The sequence below is a fragment of the Phyllostomus hastatus genome, unplaced genomic scaffold, assembly GCF_019186645.2.
Source record: "Phyllostomus hastatus isolate PE091 unplaced genomic scaffold, TTU_PhHast_1.1 phas_contig_1162, whole genome shotgun sequence".
In the NCBI taxonomy this organism is placed as follows: Eukaryota; Metazoa; Chordata; class Mammalia; order Chiroptera; family Phyllostomidae; genus Phyllostomus; species Phyllostomus hastatus.
Genome location: NW_025333537.1, coordinates 11,804,332 through 11,826,927, shown reverse-complemented (window position 1 = coordinate 11,826,927; position 22,596 = coordinate 11,804,332). Strand labels below are relative to the sequence as shown.

The 22,596-nt window shown below is 66.6% G+C and overlaps 1 protein-coding gene across 17 annotated transcripts in view; it reads left to right on the top strand.

The window, feature by feature from the left end:
- The first annotated feature begins 522 nt into the window (after window positions 1-522).
- NCOR2 (nuclear receptor corepressor 2) overlaps window positions 523-22,596 on the top strand; it is a 155,305-nt gene continuing 133,231 nt past the window's right edge. For 16 of the 17 annotated variants that reach the window (XM_045845716.1, XM_045845803.1, XM_045845794.1 and 13 more), the window contains exons 1-2: window positions 523-825; window positions 20,402-20,447. The gene's annotated coding sequence lies outside the window, so the exon portion shown is untranslated. The remainder of the gene's footprint in view (window positions 826-20,401; window positions 20,448-22,596) is intronic. The other variant, XM_045845675.1, reaches the window with a different exon arrangement.

Below are 22,596 nucleotides of genomic sequence, written 5' to 3'. Positions count from 1 at the left end.
CTGGAGCGAGTCCCGCGTCCTACTGTGTGCTAGAGCTCCCGAGGGAGGCCGCTCCACCGCGCGGGTCCCTGCGCAGCTGTGTGTGTCCCTCGAAGGCCCCGTGTGTGGCCCTCCCCGTGCGTCCCCTCCCCATCCCCTGGCCACTCCTGAGCTATAATGTAAAGGCTGAAAGGCGATCCCAGTGAAGTATCAGGGGCCGGGGAGGAGGAAGACGGTGTGCGGCCCGCCGGACAACTGGGAACAGGAGGAGGTGTTTTCCCCTTCTTCTTCCTTCGGGGAGAGGCTTAAAAAGAAACTCGGCCTTGCTCCCAAGTATGTGTGTGTGTAGAGCAACGTGCGCGCGCGCGCGAGCCTGAGTGCGCGCAGGACCGGAGGAGGAGACGCGGGCCCTTTAAGGAGCCTGAGGGGGACGGGCTGTGCGCGTTGGTGCGGGCGGGGAGCCCGGAGCTGCGAGGCCGAGCCACCGCCTCCCGGGCTCCTGCCCCGCCCCCTCCTCCCCCTCCTGCCGCCGCCGCCGCAGCCACCGCCGCCGCCGCCGCCGCCGGGGAGCGGAGCCGCGGGCAGGCCGGGCCGCACAGCAGCCCCGCGTCCGCCCGCGCCCCGCCCTAGCCGTGCGCCAGCGCCCTGTGCCCCGCCATGCGCGCCAAGTTGCGGGCCGGGGACCCGGGGCCGGCGCCCTAGGAGGCGGCGGCGGGAGGATCGCGCCCCGGCTGGAGGCACGGCCTACTGCGCGCCCCCAGCCGGATCCGCACCGCCACTTGCCTCAGCGCCTGGGCGATCTGAGCGCGCCCCGACTCTGGGCGCAGCCACCGCCACCTCCGCGAGGTGAGTTGGGGTCGGGGGTCCCTGTGGAGGGCCCGGTGGAGGCGCGGGGTGCGCTTCCGGGGGATCCGGGCAAGAGCGGGTGGCGCACGCGGCGGAGTTGGCGGGGCCCCTGCACTCTCGAGTTGGCGCTCTCGGGGGCTGGCCTTCTGGGGAGCAGGGCGCCCCATCGACACTGCAGCCCGCGTGCGTGGGGGCACCGGGGAACTTAGGGGAACTCCAGCTCCCCAGCAAGAGGGGGTGGGGGGGCGCGGGGGCGCCCTGGAAATGCGGAGGTCAGCCCCCACCTTGTGGGGCATGGCCGCCATGCGCCTGCCTCCTCCTGTAGCAGCACCAGAGTTTGGGGGTGACACTGCGCCTTATTTTTCAGCGTGCAGCGCGGGTTTGGGGAGCCCCTGGAGATGGCACACACGGCTCCCCGGCCTGGCTGCGGTGAAAGGGCGCATGAGGGTTCTTGCTAGCTGCGGGGTGCCCCTGGCCTCGGGCGCTCCCAGGCAGGGGACCTGAGGGCGCTGGGCGGGGGTACCCCCGGGAGAGGCGCCTGTTGTTCCCCCTCCCCCGCCGCCGGTGTTCCTGGTGTCTGGGCCTGCCTCCCGCGGCTGGTGACGCCCCATTGGGCCGCTTGCTGGTCCCTCCCCCAGGCTGTGCGGATACTTGGGATGCCACTAGTTTGGGAAGTTGGATTTCAGAGCTGATCCCGCTTGGGCCGGACCCGGTGGGTCCACATTTGTGGGAGACTCTCCCCAGAGACGTACGGGGAGTAGGGGGCCCCGTGGGGCGCGCCTTCCCCACCCCAGGCGCTCGCAGGAAAACGCTGGAAGGGAGGGAGGGGGCGGGCGGGCGGGAAAGACAGGCTGTGCCGATGAGCGCCGCCCCCCGGGCCCAGTTAGCGTGGGGCGCCCGTGTTATCTTTACATTGTAGGTTTATTTTTTGGGGAAGCGAGTGTCCTCTCGTCGCCTGTCGCCGCCTGTCGCGTGCAGCGGAGGCGGATCTTTTCTGTCGGCTCAGCCTCCTCCCTTCCTCCCCCTCCCCCCGTTGGTGAGAACTGGTTTTATTATGATTATTATTTTTTTTTCTGTTGCAGCTTTGGAGGAAGGATGTGTGAGGGAGGCAGGGACGGGGCGGGGGGGGGGGGGATCCCTGTAGGCTGGATGGGCTGTGTTATCCGTGGCCTTGACTTTGCCCTTTTTAAGCCAGATCTGGGTCTCAGGCTGCTTTGATCTAAGGGGCTCTTTGGGTCCAGAGGGAGGGTGTAGGGGGTCCCAGGGCATTGCTGTGCACGTTGTTGTGAGTGGCCTTTTTTTGGCGGGGGGGGATTGGGGGTGGGGGGAGGGCAGTGGGGGAAAGGGGGGGGTGTGAACGGGGGTAGCCAACACTCATAGTCAGCTCTGCAGCTCAAGTCCCTGGGCTGGAATCACGTTACTTGGGCCGCTCTCCTGGCTGTGTGACCCCGGACAAACGACTTCACCTCTCTGTGCCTCGGGGTTCTCATCTGCAGAGTGGGGCAACCGCAGTGACCCCGAGCTCACAGGGGTGCTGTGGGAGCACGGAGGGCACTGATACTGGGCAGGTCTCTGTATGCTCCTTCCCGTGGCCACTGCGGTCATCAGCCCTGACTCCGGAACCTGGCCTTCCATCCAAGGGTCAGGAAGTCCTGTGAGGCTGTGCCGGGGAGGGCGGTGGGGGCCTTGGTAAGGGGAGGGGGCCCTCTTGCTCTCCCCTTGGCTGTTACCCTTGAGGATGGAGAGGGGCGGTTGTGCCCTCCGCCCCTTGGACAGACGCGCAGATGGAGCCAGCCGCGCTAGCGCTGGGGGGGCCCTGGAGCCGGCCGTGCCTGGAGCCGGCCGTGCGCGGTGAGCCGGCGGCGGGGCTGCAGGGGGCATCCTGGGCGCTGTCTGGCTTCTCCGCGCCTGCTGCCTTGTCCCTGCCTGGAAATTTACCGCCGACACTGCCAGGTGCCTGGGGAGTCTGCGGCGCCCAGACGTGGGGGCGGGAGGCAGCCGGCCGGCCCTGGCCTCTTCCCACTGAGCTATTTACGCTCGCTCTGGATCGATACTATTGATGAACCCATGTAGATGGTAATGTGGCTGTCAGGCCACGGTGAGGGATGGAGACCCCTCGTGGGGCTGCGCACACCCCCTCCCTCCCTCGGCCCGGGTTTGGCTACGTGGGAAAGATTTATTTGGCATAATCTGCTCTTTTCCCCCAATTAATAATACTCGTACCACCTCCTAAAGATTTCTGAGCTCTGCAAACACGCATTCAGCTGCACGAAAGCCCCGAGCTGGGGAGGGCTTGATTGTTCTCTCTGCACCGGCGGCAGGCGGGGGGGGGGGGGGTGGCCGCTGGCACGTACCCGCTGGCGGGCGGGCTGGCGGGCGCGTGGGAAAACGGCCCCTGTTCAGGCTGTGTGTCGGGGCTGCCAGCCTGGTTCCCCCTGACGGCGAGGGGTGGGTGTGCCTCCTTCTCCATTCCCCCCGCCCCCCAGGCCCGTGGGTGGAGAAGTTAGTTAGTGGATGGCTCAGATTTTTTTGCGGGGGTGGGAGTCGGGGGAGGGTTCGCTCTTCCTTACACCTACCGGTGCCAGGAGCAGGGAGCTGCGGCTCCCCCCCTCCTTCCGACAGCTCTCCGAACTGACAGTCCCCACGGCAAGGCCTGCCGACAGCAGGGGTGAGGGTGGGGCGGGGGTGAGGGCCTGTGCTTGGGCGGGTGTGTGTGTGTGTGTGTGTGTGTGTGTGTGTGTGTGTGTCTCCGTCTCTCAAAGCCAACAGCAGCCTCCCCAGGTGACACCCGGACACTGGGCTTCCAAAAAGGGGGACCACCACTTGCAGGGGAGGGCAGGCCCGGCCAGGGGGCTGTCAGAAAGGGCCAGGTCTCGCCCCGTGGGTGGGTCTGGCGGGGTTCCCCAGGGAAGCGGTGCTTGGGAAAGGCCGGCTGGCATCCTTTGAGGGTGCCGGCTGCGGAGCACCCAGCCTTCGTGGCCTGTCATGTGAACTTTAGTCTGGGACCTGGAAAATGTCGTCTGTGCGACACGTCACACATACATGTGTGTGCACATGTACACATGAGTGTGCATGTGCACTCACACACGTGTATAATGCAGTGACAGTACCAGCCAACACATACCAAGCACTTCCCATGGGCCAGGGTCTCCGCTTAGTAGGGATCCGCGGGTTGACTCTCCCTCACCAGCCTGTGAGGTCAGGGCCAGTATCGTCCCATTGTGTGGACGGTGACATGGAGGCGCAGAGAGGCGAGTTGGGCGACTTGCCCAAGGTCGTGCAGTCCGGATGTGCGGTAGCACCTGGGGTCATTCAAGGTCACGTTGGCGCAGCGGGAGCGCACCGCAGACCTGCCCTGCGGTGAAGGAGTCGTGTGTCTTACGTGAGCACCTAAAGGTCTCTGCCCCCCGGGGGTGGTCAGCAGACGGAGAACCCGAGTGTCCTCTCCCCGCCCCACCCCATCCCGCCCCCCTCCGCCCCTGCCAGGATTTGGGGAGAGGACCAGCGCCAGCCAGCCGCAGGCCTGGCATTTCTTTGAAGTCTCATTTTATCTTAAACATTCATGCAAATTTGGCATTCCTCTTGGCGACCGGGCTGTGTTTATCTGGAAGTGAAAACGCGGCTTTGAATTATTTAGCGCGGCGCAGGCCTGCACCCGCGGAGCACCTGCAGGTAGGCCGCCCGCCCGGGGGTGTTCGCGGCTGGGGCCCGGGGGAGGTCCGCGGATGACACAGCTCTTCCTGGTTGCGCAGCTGAGGGTGAGGGTCAGGGGGCCAGGCTAGCTCCAGGTCGCCCAGCGCTGCGATTTCTCTCCCGCTGGTGACCCTCTCTGTGTCGGCCGGAAGTGAGGCTTCTGTGCCGGGCGCTGACCAACACCATGGCCGTCCGGGCTCCGGCGGGGCCCTGGGGGAGGGTCTCCTGGTTCACAGATCGGTGAAGAGTCACCGGACACCAGCGCGAGAGCACAGTCCGGGAGTGCTTAGCTTGCGACCCGGGCAGACCGCGGAGCGGCTCCCCGAGCGGCGGTCCTGGCTGCCCCCGGAGTTCGGTGTCCACCCCGTAGAGTGGGTGTGTGGCCGTGGGGGCCGTGGGGAGGGTGGAGGGTCAGAGAGCGTGCGTGCGTGCGTGCTGGGGTTCGACGTTCGGCCGTTTGACTTGGGGCCAGTCACTTCTGAGCCTTAGCTGTGCTCGTCCCTAAGCTGGGGATGATGACGATGGCACTTCTGACCCCTTGTTGTCAGGGCCCAAAGTCCTGGCGTCCATCCGCCACTGCGGCTGCTGGTTTGGGCTTCCCTGTAGAACTCGTCCAGCCCAGGTCCTCCCCCCACACCCCGGTTGGCTGGACACAGGCCATTCCTCCCCTGCAAGGGCTGCTGGGACGGGCCCTCCAATGGACCGGCCCCTCCTCCCCTGAGCCCCAGGCCCGGGCTCCCTGCCCTCTGGGCACAGCAGCCCCCTCCTGCTGGGCTGGTGGGTGATGCACGGGTGGGCTCAGCTCCCTTCTCTGCCTTTTCTTCCGGGACCTGGGAGGTCTGGGCGGCCTGCAGGGTGGGGCAGGCCGGGGAGCAGACGGAGGGGCCTCCTGAGGGAGGGCCGAGGGCCCCTCCACCCGGGGGTGGTTCTAGAAAGGGCTCCTTGGGAGTTAGACTCGGGATCACACCCTGCTTCTGTCAGTCATCAGTTACCTGAGTGAAGTCTCTGACCTTCTGGCCTCAGTTTCCTGATCCTTAAGGGGCGGGGGGATAGTGTCCACCTCGGAGGGCAGCCCGGGGCAGCCCGGTCCAGTCCGCCCTCCTTGGCCGAGGAGAATGTCCACGCTGTCCCCGCCGGGAGCCGTCAGGCACGCGTGCCTGCCGCGCTCCTGAAACGTGGCTAGTGCGACTGAGCTGGTCATTTCGTTTCATCGTCGTGAACTTGAATTTGAATGGACACGTGTGGCTGTGGCTGTGGCTGCCGGATCAGACAGCCCGGGGCCGGAGGGCGGAGTGAGGTTCCGTGTGCCGGAGCGGGGCCTGGCTCTTGGCGTCCGACGTGTCCCTTTCCCCTGTGCTGTCCTCTGCCTGCCCCCGGAGCTGGCCCAGGCCCCTCCGCCCTCTGTCTCCCTCCCCTGTCCTGTGGACACTTCTGGGGGGGGGAGGGGGGCTCCTGGATGTGCCCCGCCCAACTGCGTGGCCACAGCCGCGTATGGCTTGGAGCTCTTGAAGGGAGGCTGAGGCGACCCGGGAGTGGGGTTGTGTTTGGCTTCATTTGAATACATTTGAACAGCTCCCGGTGGCCAGTGGCTTCCGGGGTGGGCCTTCTCTGCTGACTGAGGGTCACAGGTCACGGTGGGGCCACCGGCCGAGCGTGCTCTTCCTCCTGGCTCTGCAGGCGACCGTCCCTGAGACCGGAGCGCTGTGCTCCGTGTCCCCATGTCCTTCGCTGGCCGTCTGGTCTTGAGCACAGGAGGCCAGCCCAGGTGTGTGCAGCAGGGTGGGTGCCTCTGACCCCTGGGGCCAGGGACCCCCCCCCCAGTGGGGATGATTGTCCCTCAGCCCTGTGCCCGTGGTTCCCGCAGAGACGTCGGCGAGGCCCGCTCTCCGACACTGCTGTCTCGCCCCGTGGTTTTTTCTGCCGTGAATGGATTCATCGTGGAGAGAACGTCTCCGTGAACTTCTTTTCAGGAGGACGTTGCTTTCCGTGTGTCACTGCGGAAATGGAAAACCGAGAAGCGATGCATCGAGATGCTGCCGCGTGCTTTGGGCTTCCTAAAAACTCACTTTCGTAAAACAAAACGCCCGGGTCTGCTCAGAAATGAAACTCGCGCGCACAGGTAGGGAGGGACGCGTTCCCCGACCCGGCCTCCCAGTTTCCGTGCCCCGGGGGGCGGGCCCTCGCCGGGAGCGCCCCTCCGGGAGGGACCTCTGGTCAGGTGCCCGTCTCGGATGGCCGGTGGACGCGGGAGCGCGCGCGCAGACCACGTGCTCCCCTCCCCCCAGCTCTGACGCGTCTCGGAGCGGGAGCGCGCTCCGACCCGCCAGCTGCAGCCCGGGGACCTGGGGGGCCCCTTCCTGTTTTTACACCGAGTGCGAGCTCGGCACGGGTTTTACACCTTTCACGGCTGGAGAAAATGGGACGGGGACGACTGTCTCGTGACCTGTGAAACTCACATCTCAGAGCCCACGGAGGAAGCCCCGTTGGGACGTGCGGCCCCGCCCGCTCAGCCCTGTGTCGTCCAGGGCCCAGAGTGCGGCGGGGGTCGGAGGTTAGAGGTCGGAGGTGGGACCCTTACATCTATCGGACTTACTCTCTGGCCCTGGACGGAAACCGCTTGCCCGGCCCGGATAGGCAGCGGGCCCTTTTTTTTTTTTTTAATTTTATTTTTTAGCCACAGTCGATGTTCGGTATCTTTGGTGTTGGTTTCGGGTGTACAGCCCAGGGGGTGGAGGATCGTCGACTTTACAAAGTGTCCTCGGCGCTTCCCGGCCCCCCCGGGCGCGCTCACCACACCGACGCCGGCCGACTTCCCTGGGCTGGACCTTGCGTGCCCGGGACTGTTGGGGGCTGCCAGTCCGTGTGTGCTTCGTGCTCGCGTCCCCTTTTTCCACCCGCACCCCCAGCGCCCCTCCCAGCTGGCGGCCGTCAGCTCCTCCTCTGCATCTGAGCCTGTTTCTGCTTTGCGGGTTCCTGTAGTCTGTTCTTGGGACCGCCCGTAGAAGTGACGTCGCGGGGGGTTCGTCCTTCTCTGACCGACTTGTTTCACGCAGCACAGCGCCCTCCAGGCCCCTCTTCCGCGCTGCCGCAGACGGTTAGGTTCCTTCTCGCGTGTGGCCGCGTCGCCGTCCGCCATTCAGCATAGCCCTCGGGGGTTTTCACCGTGGGCCCAGAGGGGGTCATCGGTTTGAGGGTCACACCAGGCTGCTGCTGTGGGAGGCAGGGCGGGAGGGGGCGGGCGAGGCTTCTCGCGGGAGGGCTGACTTCTGGCAGGATTTTTGGCCTCGCGTGGTGCCCGAGGGATTGTCCCCTCTGCACGGGGTCCCACGCACCTTCTGTACCACGCTCTGTAGCCTTCACAGTTTTCGCCACGTTACTCGTAACCCATCTAATTTCCCTCTTTGCTTTGGCTGGCAGGAAGCTCAGAGCCAGATTTACAGTGTGGTTTGGTTTGTGTTTTGGTTTTTATGTCATGAGCCCTAATTTCAGGTTAGTTTGCCTCTGCGTTTTCCCTTTGCTCTGCCCTTGCGATACGGTTTTATCGTATAGTTTGCGTTCCCGAAAGTTTCTCTGCTCTCGAGGGGCGGCCTGGAGTGGGACGGGAGTCAGAAAACACTTTGCGGGGTGTTCCAGACTGTTCCTCCCGGATGCTGGGGGGTGGGGAGGCTCCTGACGGAGGATCCCAGGAGGAGACCAAGGGATGGCCCCTTGGAGCGTCCTCACTGAGGTCCGCCCCCCCGGGCGAGAACTGGGGTCTGGGGATTCCCATCAGACTTGGGAATGGGACAGGGAGTGACGTGGACAGTGGAAGATGTCCCCGTGTCAGGCCTGTGTCCCTTGAGAGCCACTTGGCCTGAGGGCAGGCCCTGGTGTGTGGGGGCAGGTGATGTGCCCACCCGGGTGGACTGTCAGGCTGACTGCTCCACATCTGGGGACCGGGGCTCGGGGACCCCGGATGTGGCGGTGGCCGTCCTGCAGGTGTGTCCACAGGGCCGCCGTGCTGCTTCCCCTGCTGGCTGGGAAGGACGTGGGGGCAGATGTCAGCCTGAGGAGTGAGGGGGCCTGGGGGCTGGAAGGCTGGGAGGCTCACAGGGAAGGGGGTCTTTCTCTCTTGGCCCCCGAGCCCCCGCGTGCTGGGCTTGGCCTGGTGTCCGGTGACCTTCGTTGGTGGTTTAGGGCTTAGAAACTGGCCAGTTTCTAGCAGGCTGGGCGGCGCATCCCGGGACAAGTTCTGGGGCCTCTGTGCCAAGCTCCTCAGTTTGCCTAGCAGTGAAATGGGCTGATGAGCGAACTGTGTGGCCTCACAGCTGAGTGGAGCTGAGGGGCCATTTGAGGTTGGAGTCAGGCGTGTCCTGACCCCTGTCCGTGGCTCACTGACCCGTGGAGCCGCTCCTGGGCCAGGCAGGTGGGTCCAGCAGCCTCCTGCGTCCTCCTTGCCCACCGGTGTCCTCCAAGGGTCCTGTCTCCTTGCAGCAGACTCCCCTCCTGGGCTCCCTCCTGGTGTGTGAGGCACAGGCCACAGAAGGGGGTGGTGTCCCCGCCCTCCTGGCTGCCGCTCGCTCCCTGGTGTCCCAGAGTCTGTCCCGCCCTGTGGCTGTGCTTCCCATGCAGCGGCCCCGGGGGCCACCGCGCTGCGTCGTGCCCTGACCTCACTCAGGGCCCCGCGGGACTTCCCACTGCTTCTTGCACGGAGCCCAGACCGTTCTCACCACCTTGGGGGCCTGTCTGCCAGGCCCTGGCCGACCTCTGACCTCCCCTTGGCCAGCTGCCCCGCGGTCACAATGTGGGACTTCTGGGCTGGCAGGTCTGGAGGGGTGGGGGGTGGGGAACGGAGCTTTCGGTGGCCTCTCAGGGTCTCTCCGGGAGACGCTGGCAGTTGGAAGTCCCGGAGGCCAGGCCCTGAGGTGCCTGTGGGGAGGGGGTGCCTGGGAGGCCCCCGCTCCTCCTCGCCACTTGTCCCCATTCTGAACTCCAGGCCTGCCGCAAACCCTCTGGGAGCACTGCCCTGGGGCTGCGCGGTGTCTCTGTGGCCATGGCAACCGGCTGGCACTGTGGCCTGCTCGTTAGGCTAACGAGGCGAGCCTGCTGGGCCGAGGGGGGGCCAGGGATGTGCTGCCCCGGGTCTCTGCCGGGCGTCTCTGCCAGGCTGCCGGCCGGCGGTGGAGCTGGGGACGTGGGGTGGGCGTGGAGGAGCCCGGCTGGAGCCAGGGACCCCTTTGGGGTCTGGGGGGCCCGGCCAGGTCTGCAGTGTTGGGGGTTCTGGTGGGAATTATGTGTGGGTGACCCCTCCGATGACCAGTTAAAGCAGGGGGTGGGCGCTAGGGCTCTGTGTCCTCTGTGTCCCCGTCTCATCCGCCCCCCTAGCCCAGCCACTCCTCCCAGGGGACAGACACGCTCCAGCAGTGGGAGAGTGCCGTGGAGGGGCCCTGCTGCCTGTGACCTTGGACTCGACCTGGGGCTGTGGGCGCGGGACCCGCAGTGGGGAGAGGGACCCGCAAGCTGTACAGGGCCGTGCCAGAGGAAGGAGACAATGCAAGGGGGACACCCGGAAGCAGAGAGAGGCCCCCCCGGGAGGCGGGAGGGTGGCGCGAGGCGGGGATGTCGGGGTTCCTTTGCCCTGCATTCTTAATCCCTTCAAACCCAGCGTGGGTGCCTGGCCCCAAGGAATGGCCAGGAAAAAAGGATGCCCCCCGCCCGTCCCCGCCCCCTGCTGCGGGGAGCCAGGGCCGACGCTCCCGGGTGGACCGGGTCTTTTGCCACGGCCCTGCTCCCCAGGGGCCCGTGTTCCAGATCCTCCGAGCAGATGGGGCTTCCTTCCCGGCCTCTCTGACAGGAGGACGAGGAGGGCCGGCATCCAGAAACCCGAAGCTTGCCATTAAGTGAAACGTGATCCTCCGGCGAGGGGACCTTCCCCGCCCCCCCGGCAGACCAGGCTGCAGGCACCCGCAGCTCCTCAGCCGCAGCCCTGGCGGGCACTCTGGGGCCTGGGGGCGGGGGGGGGGGCGGAGAGGGGCGGGCGCGGCTGGCTTTTATTCAGAAAAGACCCGCAGGTGGCTCTCGGCTCCCGCAGGTCCCCTCCCCAGAGGCGGCCCCGCTCAGCAGCCCGTGTGGCCGGCTGTGTGCCCCGCCCCCAGGCCTCCGTGGCCTGGGGGGACACCCGGTGTCTCCCCCGAGGCTGGAGAGCCCTGCGAGGACGCCTTCCCTCGAGTGGCTCCCGGCCAGGGAGCGAGCCTGCGCCTGCCAGCTTTGTAGGTCAGAAGTGGTCGAACATCGACAGATTTTATAGAACTCAACCTAGTAATTTCCTCCCCACGCGCAGGCAGGCGGCAGCCTCGGTGGTTGCGAGCCAGAGATTCTGACGGCTCGGTCCCCCCCGGCAGCCCCCGCCCCCTCTGCAGCCGCTGACAGCGCCGAGTCTGCGTCGTCAGCCACGTGGCCGAGCCTCTCCCTGCCTCAGTTTCCCTAATACGTAAAATGGGGTCTTGAGGGTCGGAAGGGACTGTGCAAGGTAGGACGGCGCCGTGAGAGTTATTTTGGAAATTACGGTGTTTGTGACATGTCGGTGCAGGGAGAGGCCATCGGCAGAGCGTGACTTCTGTGTCGATGGTGTTCTGCCGTGGCACGGGGGTCTCGGGGTCCGCGTGCCCCCTGGGGGGGTGCTCTGGGTGACTGTGGTGTTCGGACCCCCTCCCAGCCCTCCGGGTGCTCGGGGGCTGTCCTGTCTCCCGCGGGTGTTCCCGGGGGCTCCTCCGGGTGCAGCCGGGGCTGAGCCGGGACCCTCTGGGGGCAGGGGTGCCGTGAGCTCTTCCCTGGGCCAAACCTGTGGGCGGGGGCTGCGGTTGGACGGCTGCCTGGCGGAAAAGGCTCTTTTGGTTTTTAGAAGCACCACAGACGTATTCTCAATAAGTTGGAAGATGAGGGGAAAAAATCCTGCCCGTGCAGAAAGCAGGACCACGGTCCCACAGTCGGAGAGACCGGCTGCGTCTCAGCACCGTGTGGGTTTTGATGGGAAGGACCCGCCCCGGCCTGGGCTGCGCAGCCGTGAGGTGGGGGCGGTGAGGGGTGTAGGGTCCGCAGCCCGCGCTCCTTGGAATGGGGTGGGCCTGCGGTGTGGTTTTGGGTCCGTTGAACCTGGGTTCGAGTCCTGCCTGTGCCCTGCAGTAGCTGTGGGGCAGGGATCCCTGGGCCCTGGTCTCCTGGCAGCTCTGCTCACAGTAGGTGCTCAGCCGGTGGCTGAGCGAATGCACCGCGTGGGGCTCTCAGCCGGGTGCCCCCGACGTCCGGGCCAGGTAGTTCTGTGTGGAGGCCATTCCATGCGTCGCAGGGTGCTTACCTGCGCAGCCTCCCTGGTCTCTGCCATGCGCCCCCCCCCGCCCCCGCTTCCTGCATGGCGACGACCAGACAGGACTCCAGGCCTTGTTCCCCGAGGGGGACAGGCCCCCCTCGCCCCCAGGACCCTCGTGGTCCGTGAAGGAGCCTCGGAGTGGAGTGGACTGTCTGCAGGGCGGCGAGGCCCATGAAGACGTTTTCTTTGGAGTTCCTCTCGAGCGTGTGGATTGCGTTCACTCAGGTGCTCTCGTTGAGGACCTACTGTGTGCTGGGAGCTGTCCTTGGTGCTCGGCACAGCCCAGAACCAGGCAGGCGTGTGCTCCCGCCTCCCCAGCCACATGGGGATGTGGTGGCAACTTAAGGCGTGTTCCTGCCTCGGTCTCCCCTTCTGTGAACCAGGACGAAGGTTGCAGGTGGGCCCGGGAAGGGCTCCGTCACCCTGGGCTGGCTGTTTCCCTCCCTGGCCTCAGTTTCCCCATTGGAAAAGGGGTTTGTGGTAGTGCTGACCTGGTGGGCTGCTGTGGGGATTGAGTGAGTCCCTTTGCCTCAGGCCTGTGGTGCACAGTAGGTGCTTTGTGACAGTGAGCAGATGCCGTGCCTCGTAGACTCCGGAGGCTGGCATGCAGGGACTTACCCTTGGGGTGACCGAGGGGGGTGGTGCCCCGGGGGGGGGCGTGGGCGGGATGCCCTCACGACACCATCCGTGCCTGGCTGCACTGGCTGGCGGGGCCTCGCAGCCCCTGGCCTCCTCCCCAGGCCCCCGAGGAGCCAGCTCAGTGAAGATCCCTAAGGCGATTAAGTGGGTTCATTTGATCCTGAACGTGAACTTGAGCAGGCAGCTTATCTCCTGGAGATGAAAGGCTGGCAGGCAGCGAGCCACCTGGCCCAGGCGGGGAGTGTGGGGCTTTTATCCTCCAGCCCCTGCCCGGCTGGGGCCCGTGCGGGAGGCTTCTGCCGGCCCGCCCCCGGCCTCCCGCTCTTTCTGCTGCGGCGGCAGCGGCGGCAGGGGCGGCAGGGGACCGAGGGCCGTGCGCTGTGCCTGCACACCGGACCGCGGCCGGCACCCGCCGCCTTCATTCACCGAATCTGCTCAATCTCGGGAGCCGGCAAGCGCTCTGGGTGCCAGGCCAGTGCAGGCCCAGAGAGGCCGGCGCGCTCGCCGGCCTCTGCACAGCCCCCGGCGTGCCTCACCGTGTTTACATACTCACACTCGAAAAATCCCCTCTGCGCCCGGGCGCCGAAACCCCCCCTCACGCGGCTGCCTGTGCACGGAAGTGGCAGCAGCAGAGAAATCAGTGTGATGTCCCCGCGGCGGCGCAAAGGGAAGTGAGAGGAGGCTGGGCCGGCCGGCTCCCACGCGGCGTGAGCCAGTGCCGCCTGGAGAGCGTGCGGGGCGGGCTGCGGGTTGGGGGCTGCAGACGTGTGAAGGTGGCAGTCAGGGAAGCTGCTGTTTGGGTCGCTGCTGGCGGTTTTTTTTTTTTTAAACGGCCGGGTCGTTTGACAGTTGTGTGGGGAGAGGGACCTCGGTGGCGCTGTGAGGCGGTCCCTGCACATTCTGGGGCAGGGACCCGGCCGTGGAGACCCCTGTGCCTGGACGACGCCATCCCTCTCTGCCATAGTGACAGTCGTGAACGACAGCAGTGGTGCTGGGGGCGGGGGGCGGGGCACTGCAGCGAGACCCCGCCTGTTGGCCGTCATGGCGCCTGGCACTGTGATGGATGGCACTGTGATGGATGGCCCTGCCCCCCAGCTGTCTGGCCCGGGCATCTGCAGCAGCCTCCTCCTGGCCCCCCAAACCCACTCTTGGGTTTTGCTCTCTGCTGTCCACGCGACAGCCCAGGGGGCCCCCTCAGAAGGAGCTTGTGCGCCCCACCGGCCCCTTCTCCTGTGAGGGAGGATAAACCTGGAGGCCCCCAGCTGTGTGTGGTGGGGTGGGGGGCTGCCCCTGGCTCCTGCTGCAGCCATTCCACCCCCGGGCCGTGGCGCTCTCTGTTCCCCACCTGCAACGCTGTTCCCTGCAGACTGGCATGGCGGCCTCCCTGCCTGGGGTGGGCAGGGGGCAGGCAGCCCCTGCCTGTGGTCTGCAGCTGCTGATGCAGGAGGGACGGCCCTCGGGTGCCTTGTCCCTCGGGTGCTACTGGTCTTCCCACGATGGGCCCCGGCCCGGGCAGCAGAGGGCTTGGCTGCTGGGCCCCGGAGCCTGGGACGGACGGGACGGAGGAGGGGCCCCGTCAGGTTGTGGCGTGGACGAACGGGTCCCTTGGCGGAGAGAGGGGCCTGGCCTGACCTGGAGGAGAAAGGTCAGCCCAGCACCGCCCCCCACCCCGCCCCCCAGCACTGCCATGGTGGCTGCCGTTTCCTGCTGGCCAAGAGGCCCTTGGGGCCCGGGGTGGGGATGGGGTCGGCAGGGCAGGGCTGTCCCCGGTCATTTTGCAGTGTCCCTCCCTGGGGGGGGGGGGCTGCTCCAGGTGGCTCCTCAGATGCCTCAGGAGCTCAGCCCAGGGTGGGTGGCCTGGGCGGGGGCGGGCAGGGCACACCGAGGTTCCCTTTCTGTGCCGTGTCCATGTCTCAGTGGTCCGGAGTGCGCCCTTGGGCACGGTGTCCAGACATCCTGCATGGAGGTGCGTGGTGTCCTTGCCATCGCCACCCTCCCTGGCTGCCACAGCCTCTGTTCCCCGGGGCCGAGGGACGCTTGGAGGCTCTTGAGAGTTGCAGTGGTCCATGGGGGAAGACCCCCTGAGAGGGTCCCCATCACTGCCCTTGTTTATCTGTGGGCAGGCTGAGGCCCAGAGAGGGCAAGGAGCTGGCCCAGGGTCACACAGCACAGCAGGGCCGGGACACGGGAGGCCTCCCATCAGCCAGGTTGCACCCGTCGCCGTCAGGGTGGTTATTTATTTCAGAATGCAGCCATTTCTTACTACTTCCAGTCTGTGTGTATTATACCATATTACGTTATCGTGTTCCATTTCTATATTATTCATAACACATTTTTCTTATTTAAAAAAATCTATAATTGGTCTATCCACACAGCAGAATACCGTGCAGCCGTGGAAAGGAAATGAGGTTGATGCGTGCCGAGTGAGCGAAGCCAGACACGAAAGGTCACACCGGGTGCGATTCCGTTCCAGGCAAAGGCGGGGAGATGGGGAGATGGAAAGCCGGTCTGCAGGGGGCCGGGGTCGGGGCCGGAGGCGGGAGGCGGGAGGCGGGGCCGGGGGCGGGGCCGGGGCGGGGCCGGGCGGGCCTGCTCTTTTTGGGAGACGGAGATGCTTTGGAAGGAGGTACGCGCGGTGGTTGCCCAGCCTCGTCAATGTGCTGTGTGCCGCCGACTTGTTCGCTTTGGTTGCTTTTTCATTACGTGATTGTCACCTCCATAAAAGAGCGATCTGGGGCCTGAAAAAGGCGGGCGGTCGCGGAGCCCTCACTGGTTGCCGGGCACGCAGTGAGTGCGCGTCCGCCCCGCGTCGGCACCTCAGCCCTGGACACCGGGGCTCCATCTCGTGGGGCGGGACAGGCTCAGAGACGCTCAGCAACGCGCCGGGGTCACACAGCTAGAAAGCCACAGACCGCCCCGGGTCTCGGGCCAGAGCCGAGGTCACCAGCTGACCTTCAAGGCCCCCCTGTGGGCTGAGCCCAGCGGGGGAGAGGCGGGTGGGAGGGGCCAGGCTCTCCTGTGCCTGCCCCCCCGGGTGTGTATGTGTGTGGGGGAGGTGAGGCCCCCCAGCCGCAAGCAACCCGCAGGAGCTGCTGGAGAGGGCGGGCGCAACGGGGCTGTGCAGAGGCTTAGGCTGGCTCACCGGCCCCAGGCCCGGTGGCTGTTCCGTGCCCCTCGTCCCCACCCCCGCCCCCGCCCTGGGCACAGAAGTAGGAACTTCCCAGCACGGCCCCGGGCGGGCGGCGGACTGTGAATCAGCACGGTTCACTCTGGCGACAGAGAGCGCGGGCCCTCAGGGGCTGCTCTCGGTTTCCGGAGAGTTCCTCGCGGTGACTCAGTGCCATCCCTGGCCTCGGGGACCCGGGCTTCTGCGCACCTGCTGGGCCGAGCCCTTGTCCCTGTGGGACACCAGAGAACCGGTTGGGGGCTGCCCTGCGCCAACTGCCCTGGGCCTCGGTTTCCCCTGTGCACGGCGGGGGTGGGGGGTGGGGGCGGTGAGGGAGGGGTTCCTTGGCGTCTCTCACGGTACACAATGGAGCGAGGGACTGTGTGTGTCCAGGATGTTGGCGGGGCGGGGCAGGGTTTGGTGCAGGCACGAGGGGCTGGAAGTGGGGTGAGGCTCAGAGGGAGTCCGCTCCCTGTCCTTGGAGGGTCTGGGTGGAGGGCTGTGTGTGTCCTCGTGGCCGCTGGCCACCAAGCCTGGGTGTGAATGGTGGCCACCCACACCCCAGTCTCCCTTGCGGTCCCGCTGCAGAGGCTGGGACAGGGCCTGGGCTCCGTGTGGTCTCGCCCTGGCCTGGCTCGGGGCCTTGGGTCCTAGGTGATGGGGTTAGCGACTGACCCCCCGGACCTCTGCAGCGAGTTTGAGCTCAGCCCCCTGCTGCGTATTTCACAGAGAGTGGCCCTCAGCACCACTCGCCTTTTACAGAAGGGGAAACTGAGGCTCAGAGAGGCGAGGTGGTTTCCTCAGGCGACTTTGCAGCACGGCAGAGCTGGGGTCTGAGACACAGGGCAGCCAGGGTGGGAGCTGTGTGTCTCCCCCCCCCCCGGGGGAGATCCTGGGCTGCCGGGCTGCCGAGGCTGCGTCCCTGCAGAGGGCGCCGCCTGCAGGGTGGGTGGGTCCCGGGGCCCTCTCCTCGTGCAGGTCCTGCGCTGGGTCAGAGGCTGCGTCCCTGGATGGGGGTGTTCCGTGGGGGTTGGAGGCTGTGAGTGGGGAGCTCTCAGGGGGCCCCGGGGAGGCAGGGACAGGGAAAGGGGGTGCTGGGAGGGGTGGGGAGGGCCCTACTCTGCCTCAGGACCGAGTCAGCAGGAGCCGCCCTTCCGCCGGGGTTGCCAGACTCGCTGGGCTGTGTGTCCCCTGGGCCCTGGTGACAAATCTCTTTCCCTATCTGTTGACCTGGGCAATTAATTGCTCCTGGCGGTCGATGGCTCCGCGGTGCCCTTGCTCTCCTCGGTGGCGCCCGGCCCGCCCCGTGGCCTCTGGGGGCCCAGACCCTGCGCCTGGACGGGGAGGGTCTGCGGCGTCGGCACCTGGGGCCGGGCGGCCTGTCCCCCGGGAGCCCAGCAGCTAACGCTTCGGGGTGCTAGCCTTGTGCCGCTACGTGCAGAACCTGACTTGTCTTTACAGGGGACTGCGATGGGCCACAGAGGGGCACCCTCAGAGGCCCCTGGAGGTTTCCATCCCCACCGTCCCCCGTGTACCGTTCCCGAGGGTGCCCCCAGCACAGGGTACGTGAGGTGACCTCGGGTGGCTGGGTGCACATTTCAGCTGTGGGAAGGACCTGGGCGAGGTCTCCTGCCTCACTGCCCCCCCGCCCCCCGTATGCAAAACTGGTGGGTGTGGGGGGAGCCATCAGAGGGACCGGCGCCTCGGGTGGGCGTGAGAATTAGATCCCTTAATAAGCACGAAGGGCTTAGCATTGTGCCCGGCACAGAGAACCCCTTGGGAGGGAGTTCCAGGCCCCGGTGGGCTGCCGTTCCGGCGGCGGACAGACAGGTGGACGGACAGATGGCTTCTCAGCTCTGCCGCCTGCACAGGCGTGGGGGCGGAGCCCTCCCCCGGCCCTCCCGCCCGGCCTGTGCCTGGCCTGGCGCCCGGCGGCCCCCTGCCTCCAGCAGCGGTCGATATCCCAGCTCCTTCCTGGCGTCTAATTGCTCCTGGCGGCCGCTGTCTCTGCAGACCGTCTGTGCTGCGTCCCGCACCCCACAGCGGGGAGCTGGGTGTGGGGGGGTTGTTTCTGAGAAGCGTGTTCGGGGCCACATGGGGGTGGGGGCGGGGGATGGTGGGGTTGCCGGGGGCAGATGGATGCCTGGGCTCTGCCCCATGACTCCCCTGCCGTGCGATCCTGGGCGGGTTCCGCCCCCTCGTCTGACCTAGGGTCGGGTCAGGACAGTGCCCGCGGAGCAGGAGCTCGGGGCCGCCCAGGGTCCGGCCAGGGCTGTGCGCGAGGGGGGCTGTTCTTGTTGTGAGGGCTGGTACCAGGGCACACCTCTCTGGGAACCCGGACGGATGGACTTGGGTCTGGGGGTGCTCCTCAGGCCCCGCCCCCGACAGCGTGCCTCACTGTCACACCGGCCGGCTCTCTCTCTCGGGGCCAGAGCCCCCTGCACCGGCCCTGTCAGCTTGTTCCCGCCCACGCCGCCCTGCCGCTGGCTGCAGGGGGTCAGACCTCAGTGAACCCCGTGACCGCCTCCCTGGCAGCGTCAAGGGGAGCCTGCGTGGGGCAGGGCACGCCTCCACTGTCGCTGGGGAAGGAGAGTGACACGTCCTGGTGGTGTTTAAACGGAAGTCTGCCTCCCTCCCAGCCCGGCTGTGTGGGCCGCCCTCTGCCGCAGTGACCGGGCGGGCGGCACCTGGCCCCAGGGACACGGAGCGTCCCCTGGTCCCTGGGGTGAAGAGATGAGCCAGATGGCTGAGGGGACAGTGTCAGGCCCTCCCCCACCTCCAGTGCCTGAAGTCCCCCAATCCAACCTGCTGTCGCTTCCGGAAGCGAGGACCCCCCTTGGAGGCCAGTGCCCGGATCTTTTGGGGCCCGGCGGCTTGCTCCTCCTGGCCTGGCGCGGTTCACCCTGCGGCCGTGGCTGCCACGTGGGAGCTCACGTGGGCGTCACTTCCCTTTCTTCCAACTGGCAGGCATCGCGCTGGGCCCCTGGTGGTTTTGTAGAACCTGACCTGACCTGACCCCACGGAGCGTTTAGGGGGGAAGGCGGGGCCGCAGGAAATCCCCTCCGGCCTGAGCGGCGTTGCAAGGGGCAGGCCTTGGAGACCGCCCAGGGGCGCAGGCCCATTTTCTGGGTGGGAAGACGGAGCTCAGAGGGACCTGGGGGCTTGCCCAAGGTCACGACCACCGTCCCATCGTGGAAGAGCTGGGACTGCTGCGTCCAGGCTCTCCAAATCTCTCCGCTGCTCTGCCCACCGCGCTGGTTTTGAACTTGTTTTTGGTGCAGACGCTAACACAGCACAGAAGGCAGAAACGCACGGGCGCAGGTGAATGAATAGTTATTAGGGGACACCGATGGCTGCCTGCTGTCCTCCCCAGACGCGGTCGGCGTCCTAACCTTTGTGGCAGTCCCCTCTGTGGAACGTGGGGCTCGGCCCTCCCCAGAATCACACAAGCGGCACCCGGGGGTGTGCAGCCGGGAGCCCGGCGTGCGCGCCCAGCCCGGGTCTGGCCGTCCCCTGGGTGGCCGCGTGTCTCCGCAGTTCGTCCCTGTCACGGCGCAGTGCCCGCGGTGCGGATGGGGCCACCGCCGCCGGTCCCTCATCTGCTGACGGAGAGTCCGACTGTCCCGGGTTTGTTGCGATGGTGAGGAGCGCTGTCACGCACACTCACGTGCGCGTCTTGTGTGTGGACACGGGCTTCCGTTTTCCCCGGGGGGGGGCACCCACCCAGGAGTGGGGTGGCTGGGGCACGCGGTCCCCCGGCGGGGGGTTTGACACGATAAGAAACCGCCAGCCTGCTTCCCGAAGCTTCCCGAAGCCGGCTCGCCGCCTGGCACCCCGCTCGCTGGGCCCGTGTTCTCGCCGACACCCGGGACCGTCCGTCCGTCCCCTCCTGCAGCGCCACGCCCGCGCGGTGGCACTCCCTGCCGATCCCGGTGCCGATCCCGGTGCCGGGCATCTTCCGAGCTCCTTGTCCGTCAGTCGGTGGGGCTACTTCGGCGAAGTGCTATGGAGCCTTCCCCCCCATGTTCCTTCTTTTTTTTGCATCCGCACGTCAGGATACGTTTTTGTGGACTTTAGGGACAGGAAGGGTGTGGCGGGGAGGGAGGGAGAGAAACATTGGAGAGTTGCCTCTCGCCCACTCCCTGACCGGGGATCACACCCGCAGCCTAGGCTGTGCCCCGACCGGGATCGAACCTGCAGCCGCTGGGCATACGGGCCGACGCTCCGACCCCCTGAGCGGCCCGGCCAGGGCTCCCCATTTTTGTATCGGCCGGCTGGCTCTTCTTACTGTAGACTCGGCATTCTGGACATAGGTGTCATCGTGCTGGTTCTGGCTTAGGATGGAGACCCGGAGACGTTTGAATGGGAGTAGTGGGTCTACTCTTGCGGGGGCCACTTCCTCGCTTGTTCGTGGCGTGCTCTGGGAAGTTAACCGGGGGGGTTTCATGGGGACACTGCGCCACGGGCCCGAGCCCCTCGCTGGCCCAACCCGTGTGAGGGCCACCTCTGTGGCCCCTTGGTCTGGCTCGGACGCCCAGCCCTGGGTCGGGGGCGTGACACCGATTCTGGAGCCCGACGACAGCTGGGCGGCACCTGCCTCTCGGGTCGTCGTGGAGACACAGGGTGCTGGGCCCTCGGGCCTCCCGTCTCCGCCTCCACGGCGAGGCGGGCCTGTCGGAGCCCCAGGGTGGAGGATACGCTCTTGACTCACGAGACCCCCGTTTTCCCCGCAGGCCGCTAGAGTCTCGGAGGACACGGCGTTGCTGGTGGCCGTCTCTGGTAGGTTGACGTCTGTCCCTGTGCCTTGCCGTCTCCGGCAGGTTCGCGGGGCCTTCTCATGGCCGGGGCGCGGGGGGGGGGTGCGGGAGCAGCGGGAGAGCTGGGTTCCACCTGGCGCGTGTGGTGGGGGGCTCTGGTGGGGGCTCAGGGGGACCATCTGGGGTGGGGTCTGGCACCCCGAGTTGCCCAGGGTGGGAACGGCAGGAGGAGCTTGTGGCGCCTACCCCCCCACCGGGGAGCGGGTATTTCCTGGCCAAGGGCAGTGATTTTCGGACGAGGCCCAAGAGAAAGGGTGGGGTGGTCCCTGGTGGTGTAGGGGGGCGTGTGGATGTCCTCCTTCCTGGGGGCTCTGTGCTGGGAGGGTGGGCTGCAGACTTGGGGGCGGCCGGGACCGTGCAGGGGCCCTCCTGTCGGGGTGGCTGGCATGGCGGGACGCACGCGGGTGGACCGCCTCACGGTCACTGGCTCTGGCGTGAGAGGAGGCAGCCTGGGATCCTGGCCTGGCGCTGCCCCTTTCACGCGGGGTCCCCAGGCCAGCCACCCCCTCTCTGTGTGCCTCCACGTCCCCCTCTGTGAGTGGGGGGGTGACAGTGCCCCCTCCAAGGGCTGCCGCGAGCGGCACCTGGCCCCGGGTGCGCTCAGCGAGCTGTTAGTCAGAGTGAGTGTTTGTCACGTGTCACCCCGCTGGGTGACCCTTAGAGCAAGGGTCTTTCAAGTGGGCTGCTGTCCCCGCTTTACAAGTGGTGACACTGAGGCACAGGTGCATGGTCACCTGTCCCGTCTCTCGACTGGAAGGACATGGCTGGGACTGTAGCCCCGTGACTGTTTCAGCGACCCCAGTGGCAGCCAGGGTGGGGGGTGTTGGGGAGGGGGCGGCAGTCCGGGTGCGGCTCGGCAAGGGCCGGGCCAAGGCTTGGAGGCTGGGATCCAGCCACCATTCCGGCCTGCGTGCAGTGTCTCTTACTCTGTCCTGCTTTACCCGGGAGCGGCCCGGTGGTCCCAGCGGGGGCTCTGGAGCTGGCTGCTGAGTGCCGGCCCCTGGCTGCCACCCCCGCTTGGTTGGAACCGCAGTGTGGAGGGCACGCGGGGACGAGTTCTGGTCCTGGTTCCTGACCCCCAGCCCTGCACTGGTGTCCTGGGTTCCTGGGGGGGTTGTGCCGCAGGCAGGCTTCCCACAGGCTTGGGTGCAAACCCCTGGGAGCTGAGACATGGCCGTGCCTCAGTTTCCTCATCTGTCAAATGGGCCCCCTCGCTGGGCGCACAGTGGGCGCTCGGCACGGTCTGGGTCAGGACAGACCGCTGTCAGACTTCAGTCCTCTTCCGAGACGTTCATTCACAGCACGGTGATTTCTTCTTTTTTTTTTTTTTTAATATTTTATTTATTTATTTTTTAGAGAGGGAAGGGAGGGAGAAAGAGAGAGAGAGAGAAACATCAATGTGCGGTTGCTGCGGGTCATGGCCTGCAACCCAGGCATGTGCCCTGACTGGGAATTGAACCTGCGATGCTTTGGTTCGCAGCCCACGCTCAATCCACTGAGCTACGCCAGCCAGGGGGCATGGTGATTTCTAAAAGCACCTACTGTGTGCCAGGCCCTGTTCTGAGCTCCGCGAATGAGAAGGACAAACCCCCATCCTTGCTGGGCAGACGGGAAGTTCTGGGGTGTGGGACCAGCAGAGGGGGCTTGGGGAGCGTGACTGGGCTGGGGGCTGCAGTTTTGAGTGGGGGTGGGCAGGGTGGGCTTCCCTGGCTAGGGGGCATTTGAGCAGACACCTGCAGGAGGGAAGGGCAGGAGTGTGCAGGCCTGTGGGGGGGGGGTGGTCTCAGAGAGGGGACAGCCCGTGCAAAGGCCCGGGGCTGTGGGAACGGCCGCTTCCTTTGTAGGAGTCGGCAGGATTGGGGGGCGGGCGGGCCTCTCCCTTGGTCCCTGACCCTCTAGGGCCCCAGGAAGGCAGGACCAGGGAGGAACAGCCCTGGAGGCTCCTGTTTCCTGAGCCGGGCGGGGTCCCTGTGGTGGGCAGGGCCCCCGTGGTGGCCTTCACCTTGGAGGTGGGGAGCCTGGGCAACACCGGTGTCGGGGGTCCCTCCAAGCGGTCTGCCCAAGGTCTCCCCCTGTGTGCCTGGTGCCTTTGACGTTGGGAGGAAGGTGGC